Here is a 13,801-nt window from a genome sequence, read left to right on the forward strand (position 1 = left end):
CTACTTCATGCTGTTGAGAGGACTACTAAAGGTAAGGAGGTAATGAATGAAAGGGGCTTATTTACTACAGTTCCTGACCCAAAAAAGCATTTAATAAATGCCAGCTGTTGTTATTTAATTGAGAACATGTGGAAGAGTTTGCTTTCATAGATTATTTCACTTTTTAAAAATTTTACTTTGACCAATTTAAATTTGCTTTTATAAGAAATAAGTTTTTTATGCGTAGACGTTCACCTTAACTCCTTGACCTACTAGAATGTAACTTATTCATTCTTGCAAATAATGTTTACTCATTTCTATGTCTTCTTCCAATACTTGTTTTCTTCTAATTCTTTCTTTGTATCATCCTTAGATAAACAAATCTCTGAAAATTTTCCCTAGAAACTGATTTTAAAATGATTTTAACATACTTCTAAAATTCTTACTAGTAACAATAGATCTTAAAAGATGAAAATATGTAGTGAATAACCACATCCTACTTCTAGTTAAATCATCCAGCAAAATACTAGGTAATTTCACTTCGTTATGATGACTTAATAATCAGAAAACATGCGTTTAGACTTCTGGTTATTGTTATATTTATTGAGTATGAACTTTTAAGTAGTTGTTTGAGGATAGCATTTAAATTTATAAAAGGTGACTTTGGGCCTTTTTCTCATGTGAAGTTCATTTGGGTGCACAATATGTATATAGTTATATGGTTACAAAAAGAGCTCTAAAGAACAATTTTGAAAGAAATAATGATGATATTTCCTTCTGCTTTATTTATTCAATGACATCAAACTTAAACTTAACATAAGGTATTATTTTAGGTTAAGAAAAAGAGTTATTTTATAAACAGGGGCAAAATCTGTGTAATTAAGCCTGGAACACTTTTCTTTAGCATGTAAAAAATGCACTTACACTTTACATTTTGTTACTTGGTTTTAAAAATTTTTTTAAATTTGGTAATGGTATGAAAAACTAATAGTGTGAAAAATGGTAAATTTGGTAGAGGTGTGATTTTGTAAAGTAAAATATACCTTATTCTGTAATTAAGAATTTGGGTATTATAATTTGTAGATATATATTTCTTCTATAATTTCTTTAAGAAAATTACATTTAGTGTTTTAAAGTTTGGTTGTTAAAAGCAATGTGTCACTAATTTGTTGAGTTATACAGTTTTTCAATTACTCAGCATTTAAAATCAAGTTTAATTCATGAGCAAACTTTATTTCAACTTCTAATTATTTATAATAAATGAAAATATATTTTAACATGTTATATAGATAATATAGTTGTATAACTCACGCAAATAAGAGTTGTTAATAAATGGTGATCTAAATCTGATCTCTGAACTATCCTAGACTATTTCATCCAGTTACCAATTTTGACCTTATAAAAGCTTTTCAGCTATGAATTTACTGGATGCCTTATTCTATTACTTGGCTGTCCTTACGGTCTTTCATAAGTAATGGTTCTATGTTCTCTATAGTATCTAAATTTCAACAAGTTAATTATATGCACCACAAGATAATGTAGGCTACAATTTGATGAAGAATATGTTTCACTTGGGAACAATATCAATGAGTAGTATATACAGTAATGTTAATCCAGAACCATATGGTAAGAGGATTTTTTGTTAAATTTCATATTTCAAATAGAGAAGGGCCTCTCCTTGTATCTCAGAGTGATTTATCAAAGCTCACAGCAGCCATGCTACTTGTAATGTTTATTATATTTATACAATACCAGATGTTTTACTAGAAGAAAGATCATTTGATTGATCAATCTTTTTTATCCCCTTGAAGAATAAGATCAGTCCACCTTTGCATATAAATCTTTAGCTTGGAAAAGTGCCAAGCTTATGAGTTATGAATTTCTATGCTATGAAAATCTGGGAACTTAAATAAAAACCATTCAACTAGCTAGATTCTACATTTTTCTATAGAGATAAAATTATGATGAGTAATTATTGTTATTTTAAAGACATTTAATCCTTTTGCAATATTTTATAGAATATATTGAAATGATATATTTTATATTCATTTTGTTAATGATGAATAATCAGACACTGAGTTGGCTTCACTCAAAATATATTCTGATAATCACCAACAAATTTTCAAACAGCCAGGAATGTGGAAGTGTAAAAGGATTAAAAACTTGGGGTTTGGAGTCAGACTAACTGGCTTCCTTCAGTTACTGTGTAACCTCAGGCAAGATTCTTAATATCTCAGAGCCTAATCTTTCTTATTTGTAAAGTACACATAAAAAGGCATAACTCATCATAGTGTTTTCTCAATTAAATAAGGTATCATGTCAAAAGCCCGATGTAGTAAATTAACTCAGTAAATTTGAGTTTCTTCTCTATCATTTGACTAGAAAGAAAAAACTAAAAAAGCAATAGGAAAACAAATCTCTGAGTATAAACAATTTTATTTTATCATTCAGCAATACTCAGAATTGGGCCTTTTTCTCCTGTACACACAAATTTTAACTGTGTTCCCTTTCTGAAACAAGCAAATTGTAATCACTTTGAACAATGCACTTGCTCAAAACCAATTCAAATAAGTGCTTAAATTAATTATTTTGCAGCCAGGCTCAAACCTCCAGGGTAAGGCTGGCATGTCTTATTATGTGGTTTGTGTCTAGTTCTCCCTTTCTAGAAGCCACACACCCCCAAAACTTAGATGTAGTGTTCCTATTCAGTCATGAATTACATCAGATGGTCTATTCTCTGCAATCTCTATAACATTCATCATACAAAATGTGGGAGAAGAGCTCATATCTACCATTATCAATTAGCATTTATATCCTTGGTGTTCTGGAGATAAAAGCACTATTGAGTATTGGGCTCCTATTACATAAAAAATTTATTTGTTTATACTGTTCTGATTTTTGTTGTCAAGCGGTATTAACAATGCCTGTTTAAGCTAAAATATACATGGCTTTCCAAAGACCCAACTGCAGGCTCTCTGATTGCTCCATCAATCAGATATTTAACTGTGCACAATTCTGATCCTTGCAAAGGCAGGTAGGCTACTAGGAATCCCACCTCTCCAGTGAATGGGGGTTCACACCAGTTCAGTTGCCCTAAATAATGAGTTGGGTATGGCTGGTATAAGTCCTAGGCCACCATTTGCTGACTGAACTGCAGCTTTCCCATCCTGTCAGCAAGCACCATGTCTGCCTAGGCAATGTGAACCAGCTCTGTCTTGCTCTCCTGGTTTACGCTTTAGTTTCCTCTCGGAGACTGAAGTCCAGGCCATCAGCTAGCATGCTTGGGCCCTTGACACCCTGCCTAATTCCCGTGAAGTCCTAGTCCCCAAAGTTGGATTTCCCTCCTGCTTGTCTTGGAGGTCTCAGATGGCTTCATGGCTGAGTTTATTTGAATAGTGACAAGGCTATCACTTGTCACTATTGTGTTGTGTTGTTGTTCCTGTTGTTCTTGTTTGTTTTGGGTTGGTTCATTTAGTTTTGAAAGGTTATTGTGAGATAAACGACAGGAAGAATTGGATTATTTCAAAGAAGTTGTGATCAAAAGCCCACTGCTGCTTCTGAGCCAAAGATGAAAAAAATAATTCTACTAATTGACAAGTCAAGGGCCTATGGAGATAAATTTGGGAATCATTACATTAGCTGTCTCCAAAGTAATGTGTAGAGAAGAAGAATAGAGAATATTCTATTAGCATATGAAAAAATATAAAAAATTCTTTTAAATTCATGTTTTCTTAGAAAAATAAGAAAAATGAAGCTTTAATAATATCCAGCACAGGGCCCAGCCCGGTGGTGCAAGTGGTTAAGTGTGCACACTCTGCTGTGGCAGCCCGGGTTTCGCTGGTTTGGATCCCGGGCGCGCACCGACGCACCGCTTGGCAAGCCATGCTGTGGTGGTGTCCCATATAAAGTGGAGGAAGATGGACACGGATGTTAGCCCAGGGCCAGTCTTCCTCAGCAAAAAAAGAGGAGGATTGGCGGATGTTAGCACAGGGCTGTTCTCCTCACAAAAAATAATAATAATAATAATATCCAGCACATGAGTTGATATCGATGCTCTCCCTTAGACCTTCATTTACTTGATCACTTGCCTTGCAAGTTATGTGAAAGAAAAACCTTGTAATATATTGCAACTTTTGTGTGCTCAATTAGATGGATGCTGATATGATATCTACCATAATATAAAATGCCCTCACAAGAAGTACATGGCCTAAAAAAAAATCCTTTATATAAAGTGTAGGTTGAAAATGATACTAATGTAAGAACATGAATAGAACATGTCTAATTTTCGCTTATAAAAGGCTATTAGGGAAATAACTCCAACAATTCAATATTTTTGTCATTATTTTCATTTCACAATAGCAAAATAAAGGGGCTTGTATAACTAGAAAGTCTTCTAAATAGTTAAATTTCTCACTTAACAACATTATATTACTCAAAAAACAAAGGAAATTATTGTTTACTGAGTATCAATAAATGACAGATACTGTGATAAGCATTTTAATATATTATCTCTGCATGCATATTAGATTCCCAAATATGAAGATAATCTTTTCTAGTTGGATCTTCTCAATATTTTTTGAGGATGTACCCTGTGGTATCCAGCCTCCAAGACAGTCACCAATAATCCTTGCCTCCTGGAATTCATACCCTGTGTAGTCCTATTTCACATAGTACCAGTGTTGGTCTTGTTACCAATAGGTTACTGCAGAAGTGATAGTACATCATTTCCAAGTTTAGGTTATAAGAGGCTATGGTTTCTATCTTGGACATTCTCTCTTTTGCTCTCTTTTGGATCACTTGCTCTGGGCAAAGCCAGTTTCTGTGTTATGAGCTGCCCTCTGGAGAGGTCCACCGGCAAAAAACCGAGGAAGTCCTCTAGCCCACAGCCAGAGAAGAACCCAGGCCCTTTGTCCAACAGCGCATAAGGAACCAGGCCTCTCCACCACCACATGAATGAGTTTGGAATCTGATCTTTCAGCCCTAGGTGAGCCTTGAGATGACTGCCACTCAAGATGACAAGCGGCTTGACTGCAACCTCTTGGGAGACTCTGAGGTATGTATTAGTAACACAGTTCCTTGCTTTTTTTTTTTTTTTTAAGAAATAAAGTGAAAAGATATAATTCATATTCTTAGAGAACTACTTTTTATCTCTCACCCTGTGTCTCTTTTCTTTTGCTCAATTGAATTGGATGCCAGATGATTCGAGATATACTTCCTTGGGAAAGTTCACCTAATTTAACATTCCTTCTTCCACATTCATAAAATGGGTCTTAGTGCCATTTATTGAGTATCAACTATTTACTAAGCACTTACCATATATTATCTCCTTTATCCTCACAAGAACCCTTTTGGATAGCTTATTCCTACTTTTCCACTAAAAAAACTGAGGTTTAGTTGCTCATGGTCTGTGACTTGTAAGTTGAGCTTTAAACTCATCTCAGTCTAGCTCCAAATTTCTGTTACACTCTTCCTGTGATGTATTTTATTACCGTGATTTTAAGTGTTTTATTAAGAAAATTGAGATATTGAATCAAGTCTTGCATTTTCCAAAAACGGAATGGCACCTTCCAGAATAAGAGAGTGGATGCCTAACTGGAAAAACAGATGTCAGATGTCTCAGTGATTGAACCCAAAGTTGACTAAGGTCAAGAAACATTTTGTGCTTTTAACACAGTTATAACAATTTATACAAATATAGCACCTTTTTTTCCTAATAACTTCTAAATGTAGAGAGAGGCTTGGAGATTTTCTTCCCTTCATCTTGAAAGCTGCATAAATGTCTCCCACATCCACCTTATCCCTTTACTTTCCTTTTCTGAGGCAGTACGTCTTAGCAGAAAGAGCATATGGTTGGAGTCAGTCAAATGTGGCTTTGAATAACAAATTGGTTATACTCTCTGAATCACAATTTCCCTGTCTATAAAGCGGGATGCGCAATCCTAGCATTCAGGGTTGTTTTGAGGATTAAATGGAGATTAAACAAATAATAGTGTGTAAAAATGTTAAATATTATGGATCCACAATTCTGAAATCCAAAATGCTTTGAAAATAACAGCTTTTTGTAATTCATTTGGTGACAATATCTAACTTGAATTGATATAAGTCTACATGTAGGGTGAAAAATGTATTTTTCAGTGCAGGCATTCTGATGAGTTTAATTGTGAATTGTAGCCCAGCCTCTAGAGGAAATGTGTCATACGATATGGACTATGCACCATTTAACTTTTTCAAATCCCCAAATCCTGAATTCCAAAAAAAAATCTGGCCCTAAAGTTTTAGAAAATGTATATGGGCATATTATTATTAAATACAATTAAATTCTGAATTAAAATTTCTATGTAAAACAAGAAACTGCTATAGGCAGTGATACTATTCATTAAGTTTTATACTGAACTCTCAAGATTTATATTAAAACACTTTTGACATGAAGTGACAAAATTATCTTTATAAGTGGCAATTGGTAAAATTAATATGACCTTTTCAAAGCTGAAGAAATTGAATTATAGAAAGGTATATGTAACTTAAGCAAAATTAAGTTAAAAATTAAGATCACAGTTGGGATTAAGAATCCTTAATTTACTTTCTTTGTGTTCAGCTCCTTGATTAGACATCTTCCATTTTCAGCTCAAGCACTTTTGGAAATGATCAGCTTTGCAAAATAATCTCATTGGCAACAAGTGTATAGCAGCCTGTCCTTTCTATTTTTTTTTTTTTTCAAATTAAGGCACACAAAGTAAAATTTTGGAGGGGAATGTCCGTACATGACCCTTCTATTTGCCATTTTTTCATAGAAATTTGTTCTAGCAGATAGTTTGAAAAATACATGATAAGAATATATATGCTGTGTGAGAAAACACAAACATACACATATGCAAATCTATATATCCATGCTTGTTAACCATCTAGTGGCTTCGAAATAAAATTCATGGCAAAAGTAGAAAATACTATGTTATCTTAACTACCACTATGGAATATTTATTGTCTAAATTATATAGCATTATTTATTTATTTATTTATTTATTTTTAAAGATTTTATTTATTTATACTTTTCCCCCCCAAAGCCCCAGTAGATAGTTGTATGTCATAGCTGCACATCCTTCTAGTTGCTGTATGTGGGACTTGGCCTCAGCATGGCGGGAGAAGCGGTGTGTCGGTGCACTCCCGGGATCCGAACCCTGGGCAGCCAGCAGCGGAGCACATGCACTTAACCGCTAAGCCACGGGGCTGGCCCAGCATTTTTTAAATACTTAAAAATAATCATTTAAATACCTTTTGAAGTTGAGTTTTATTTAGCAAATTCTGCTTTCAATTTTTTATGAACTCTATCTGCTAACTTTGCTCCTAACTTGTAATTGACAAAAGTAAAATTTGAAGTACTTGCTGTTTTAACTTAGTTTCACACCATACTGAAACCTATGTCAGTGATAGACAAAAGTTTGGTCCTTTTTCATGTTTAAAGATTTGCCTTTCCTGCCGCAATATTGCTATAGAATAAAAGGAGAACCCAAGGGTTGTGTTTTGTATCAGTGTGAGAGGAAAGTGAAAGGGAGCCATAATTTGGAATATATATACTCTCCCATTATTAGACTTCTTATCTTTGCATAGAGTATCCTATATTTTCATATATTTTATAACATCAAATAGCCAAAGAAATATTAAAATATCAAATATAAAGGGTATTCGGATTATTTTCCATTTTGAAGTCCTTACTCTATTGCTGAGTTCTTGGCCTTGCCTAACGAAAGTTTGTTTAGTCTTGTTTATCCCTTGTTTCCTGGTTTGTTAGATTTTGTGTGAGTGTGTGTGTGTACTTATATATACATATATATATATATATATTGGTAAGCTATGTACTCAGAGATGGAAAGAAGTAGAGATGCTGTGCAATGTATTTTACTTTCCTTAAAGGTTTGGCATTCTTTGCTCTTGTGTGGTAGCTATATTAATGAATCGATGAAAATACTGTTATTAACAGTAAGTCATGTGTGTCTGGATATAGACTCCTCATTGATTGATGAAATCAATTTATCTTTAAATTTAAATGAAGCAGAAAACGAATCTTGTGCCAAAATCTTTATATTTACTAATGTAAGCCAATCTAAGAAAAGTTATTGTTTTATTCTTTACTAACTAGCTTTAGAAACAATAACTGACAAAATATCGATTTGTAAGTTTTCATTTATTTCTTAACCGTTATCTTTGCAGATTTCTAAGGACTCTATGTGTGCCCAATGTGAGGACAGACAACAGTCACCTCATCCCATGGAGGCCTCTGGGTGGTATTCCTTTGGGGTCACACTGGGATGACCAGCTCTCTTTGGTCAACGTCATGGAGCTGCTTCATCTTAGAAAGGGAACACAGACTTGGCTCAATTGCGAAAAGTTAGATTCCCTATAAAAAGAAACTGAAAACTTCTCTATATTTTCTTCCACTAGTTGCTATATATAAAGTCAAAATCAATTTTATTGATAGTCTTATATAGTATTATCTTTACACACTGACATTTCCCCCCACCTCAGAATGATAATTAAACAAGATAAGAAACAGGACTAAACATTTGTTATAGCAGTTTTAAAGTTTTCAGGTGAGTTGATAAGTGCTATGTTTTTATAAGTTTTCTAAATTTGTACTAATCTATGTGAAGGACTTCTTTATTCTTTAAGACTTTTGAGTTATAATACATCCATTTTCTTGGGGTAACAACTTATCATAAAAGGATGCTCATTGACGATTTTTCCAGAATGGAAAGACAATATGTCTGATATCTTGATTTTTCTCTTTTCTATTATTTTCTGAGATGTCATTAGATTATCAATACTAATTTAAAAACAGATGTTTCATTGTTACAAGTTATATGAACAGGTGGCTTTCAGCAGTAAAATAAAAGAATCTTTCTTTAACGTCCCTGTGGATATGATTCATATTGTTTTTTTTAAAAAATTGCATAATGGGAATTTTAATCCTCATATCTCAGTTTAAATTAAATTTAAACACATAACATTTTTAAAAGTTGGAAATCCTTAACTACCTGCATTAGGGATTTTTACATTAAATTACTTAATCCTTTTTACGAAGAACTTACATGTCATTTCTTGAAAGAATACTGCCTGTGAGCTAATTACAGGAATTAGATATTTATACTCATGGTTTCTTGGCATTCAATGGGATATTTGGCTGAAATTATTGTGAGATTTTAGAAAAAAGATACCTAGCAAATAAATTTAAAATATAGTGCCTCCATTCAGATAGGGCAGAACATGGCAAGCTTCTATATTTGCAGATGAACAAAAGGATTTAGGAAGTCAGAACCCTATCTAGGGAAATTAATACAAATTTAGCAAATGATCATCTTGGAAGGTTTCCCTTGCTTCTGTCAAAAAGTGAGGCTCTTTATCTAATCACAGGAGTAGGAAGAATAAAGAAGAGAGAATTTGCAATACCTCTGGAACACTGTGGCAAAGGAGAAATAAAATTCCCGTTCCTTTGAAAAGCACTGAAATAATTTGGGATATAACTTACTCACTAATTATAGTCAGTTAATATTATTGGTGACATACTGATTGGCAGAAGGTGCAGTTACAAGGTGTTCAATGCTGTGTACCCCTGCTGAGCTAGTTAATGCACCTCCAGCCTTTAGTCGTGGGTTCCGTTTCCAACAGAAGGATAGAGCCAGGCCTCTGCATCATTTGATTCCTCGATGCCCCAACCTCTGAGTGCAGAACTGAGCACTGAGACTGGACAGAATTGTTAGCACCTGGTACACTTTTCTCACATCCTCTTCCACTAAATATAATGGTTTCAGAAACTCTGCTAGAGTGACATTTGGTAACAGACCGTCAGCGCTGTCATTTGGGCATTAAAATAATCAGCTGATTTTTTTTACTTCAATTAGCTTGCTTTTCCTGCTCTAATATCAACTGAAATTTGGAATTTAAGAAAAATGCTGCTGACAAGCCATGTTAGCATCCGTCTGTTTTTCTCCTTGGTGAATTGAGCTGTTGGAAGCAGTTTCATTATTACAAATATAGCATGACTTAGAGTGCATGGGAAGTATGCATGTGTCATCTAAAATAATTATAATTATTTTAGTGAAACCATAAGATAGAAACTGCTGTTTTAGACGACATACTGAATGGTTTCATTTGGGAGTCTAAATATAGCCTTTTAAAATGCAGATTATTATAACATTCATTATTTCTGAGAAGGGTGTAATGTAAGAGTCGGTAGGATAGAGATGTGTCCACTGAAATCATTTTAGAGTTAGGCTTGTTTGGTTTGAATTCCAATTCCTCTACTCACTAGGCAGGCAAATTAATCTGTCTCAGTTTTCTTCTCTGTAAAATGGGAACGATAAATCAGAGGTTGTTTCAAGGATTACATTAGGTGCTGTGTAGTGCTTAACCCAGTGGCTAGCATATAGCAAGTACTTAATAGGGCTTTTAATGCAATGACACTAATGTGATGATATTAAATATAGTTTGAATAAATAATGCATATATGATTAATTACAATTAATACAATTATATAACATAAAATAATATAGTACATAATATTAGCTAATATTTTTATTTTATAATAAGTGATATATCACAGTAAAATTCCTTTAAATATATTAATGTATATTTTATAGTACAACATAATATACTGTTAACATACTATAGTCATATAATATAAAATCAAAGTATATTTAAAATTATGTTAAATTTGGATTATTAAAATTTAATAATATATACCTGATTATTATTAGTGAAATTAAACAAATGAGGGAAGAATGGAAAATAATGTAATTGGATTTGTTTTTTTCAACAAAGTATACATTATAATCTTGTTACATACCAAGTGTCAACATTAGTGCTGGGAATAAAAAGTAAATCATAACTGCTTATCTCTGATCTTGGGGAACCCACAGGGGAAATAGGATCTCTAAACTATAGAGGAACAACAGAAGGCATTTTTTGGAACATCTCCTTCTTTCTTCAAGCTGAAATTCACTTAACACCCAAATGAGAATCAGTCTACAATGCCCTCCACAAGCCCAGACTGGGATGTAGAAGGGCAAGTTGCTCTGAGGATTCTAATGATAATTGTGAATTTAGCTACTCAAGAGAATTGGGGAAAGAAAATACAGGTACAGTAAGAATGGATGTTCCTCGAGGTGATTTCTGTTCCGTGAAGTGAGGAATTTCCCTCTTCAATGTTATTCTCTCAGATTGCATAAACCTTGTCTCTGAACTAGTTGGTAAGATTGAGTTCACCGTTTTTTCTGACTTTCTTGTGAACTCATAAACTAAACTTTACATTGCTACCAATGACTTCAGTATTAAGTGATCCCAAATATGAAACTTTGGCAATGAATACATTAGAGTCCACGTTGCTCTGAGTTGGCGCTGTTCTGGGCTTGTGGTGTTTGTTAGGCAACATCATCACAAATCTTGGCGTTTTGGCACAATCATCTGACCCATATTGACAACACTTATATTAGACAAAGAAGAAAATAAAATATTTTATTTTTTACTACATTTTAGTAAAATACATAATTTCTTTGTAGTTTTTATTATAAGAATAACTTCCTCAGAAACCTATTTTTTAAAAAACGAAACAGTGATCAAATATGTATCTGATGTTTTGGCCTGTTATCTGGTTGGCAACTCTTCTACACAGCTGCTTGGGTCTAAGACATAGTTCACTATATAGCTGCAGCTTCTTACCCACAGGAAAATAATAAAATTTTAAAAGGCTATTTCCAGAACACTATCATATTTGGCAGTTACAAGTACCCTCCAAATTCAGGTTCAGTCAGCAAAGTGAACACTGGTAGTTGAAACCATGTGACTAGCTGAGATCTCTTCATGGATTAAGGTTTAGAAAAATGAAATTTGATTCAGGAAAAGGTATTAACAAATCACGGAAGATTAAGAATCTCTGTATGAGTGCGAGTCCGTGCTGGGAGAAATTCCACTTGGTTGCTCAGCTCTGATCTGGAGGGAGTCTTCAGCACTTTGGCTAGTCCACTGTTTTGTACCATCTGTCCACTGTATTGTACCATCATCAGCCAAAGAGAAGCTGATCAGCATATAGTGGATAAAGAAAACTCATAGGCTCAAAGAAGATACAATGAGAGTAATACCAATCATTGCATATGCTAAGCATTGTCCTAGACAGTCTATGAGTTTTGTCATTCAATAAGAAAAGTAGTTTCTCTAATTTGATCACTATTAACATTTGTTATCCGTAGAATCTATCGTATAGAAGTCCCAATCTTCTGTCCTCAAACTCCTCAAAAGTGTTGCTCATCAAAGAACAAAACTCTTCGTAGTAATAGTATCAGTAATAATAGTATAAGATAATAACATGAATTACCAGTGCAAGGTTAAAGGGCAATAAAAGGTTACATATCTCTAAATATACATGCATGTTTTAAGTATTAAAAGCAGAAATTATGTATACTTTGTCTATAAAAATAACAATACGTAAATGTCAAACACAAGTACAAAGAAAGTTAATAAAATCTTTCAAGTTACACAGAAATTTACAGATTCAGTGCATGTGGAAAATTCTAAAATATGTAGATAAAAAGCTATTTTACTGTTACAGAGAAATGCTTCAATATGAGGACAATGTTTTTCTTTTACTACTAGGGAATAAAGAACTAAATAAACTAAATCCTAAAACAGAAAAAAGATACAAGAAACAATGCACAAAAGGATGGATTTATCTATCGTTTTCCTTTCCAAAAATAACTCACCTCACTTATGATTTTAAAGAGATCACTAATTGGTGACTCTCTTTTGATAATAGGGTGTAATTGTCATAAAATAAAACTAAGGTAAAATATGTTGTAACTTTAAAAATTACAACGTGTTCATTAAAATATAAAAAGATGAGACTCTTCATGGATTTTATATCATGGGGAAGTATCTGTCAGTCAGAATCTCTTCTTCCTTGTCTTGACTGTGAAGTGATGCTGGGGTTTGCCAACACAGATATTCTGATCAATTAGGAAGATGTATCCTTAAATGGAGAAAGATGAATAGCATCATAGCTTCCTAAGGCCCTTCTATTTTGACCTGCTATCCCAAGATGATATGTCACTGTCCCGTGTAAGCTTACCTATTGAGAAGAGGTCAGTTGATCATACAGCATGAAGATTTTAGGCTGATTGGCAACCTGAATTAAAAAATAAACACCATCATAATAAAACCAGCTCTTCAGGGTTTGATTACCACAAGCTCTGATTACTCATACAACAAATAAATGTACACATACCTGAACACACATACACACACACAATCAGAAAACTTACAAATAGAAAGGCAAAACCTAGATGACCAAAGGAAACCATTCTAATTTTAAAACAATACAATAGCATTTTCATAATGGAGTTCTAAAACAAGAATGAACTAGGCCAAGTATGGGCCAAGCATAAATCAGGAAATAGCCACAACAAATGCACAGAAATAAAATGTAACTGATATATCTAAAACCTTTAGCAAACAAACCAGACAGTCATCTACTTATGAAAATCTATCATGAAATATATTTTATTTTCTATACATTATGATATTCATTAATTTTATTGTATTATATTTATTAAGCTACACAATATAATTATGTTATACTCTTCTTTTTATTTCTTTTCTGTTTTGCTTCAATTAAATAGTAGCCTAAGGTTATGTCAAAATGCTTAGGTCATTCACCTCACTTCATCTCATCACATAGGCCTTGTATCATCTCACAATATCACAAGAAGAAGAAGGGCGAATACAGTACAGTAAGATATTTTGAGAGAGAGAGACCACATTCATATAACTTTTACTACAG

This window comes from Diceros bicornis, chromosome 3, assembly GCF_020826845.1.
Source record: "Diceros bicornis minor isolate mBicDic1 chromosome 3, mDicBic1.mat.cur, whole genome shotgun sequence".
Lineage (NCBI taxonomy): Eukaryota > Metazoa > Chordata > Mammalia > Perissodactyla > Rhinocerotidae > Diceros > Diceros bicornis.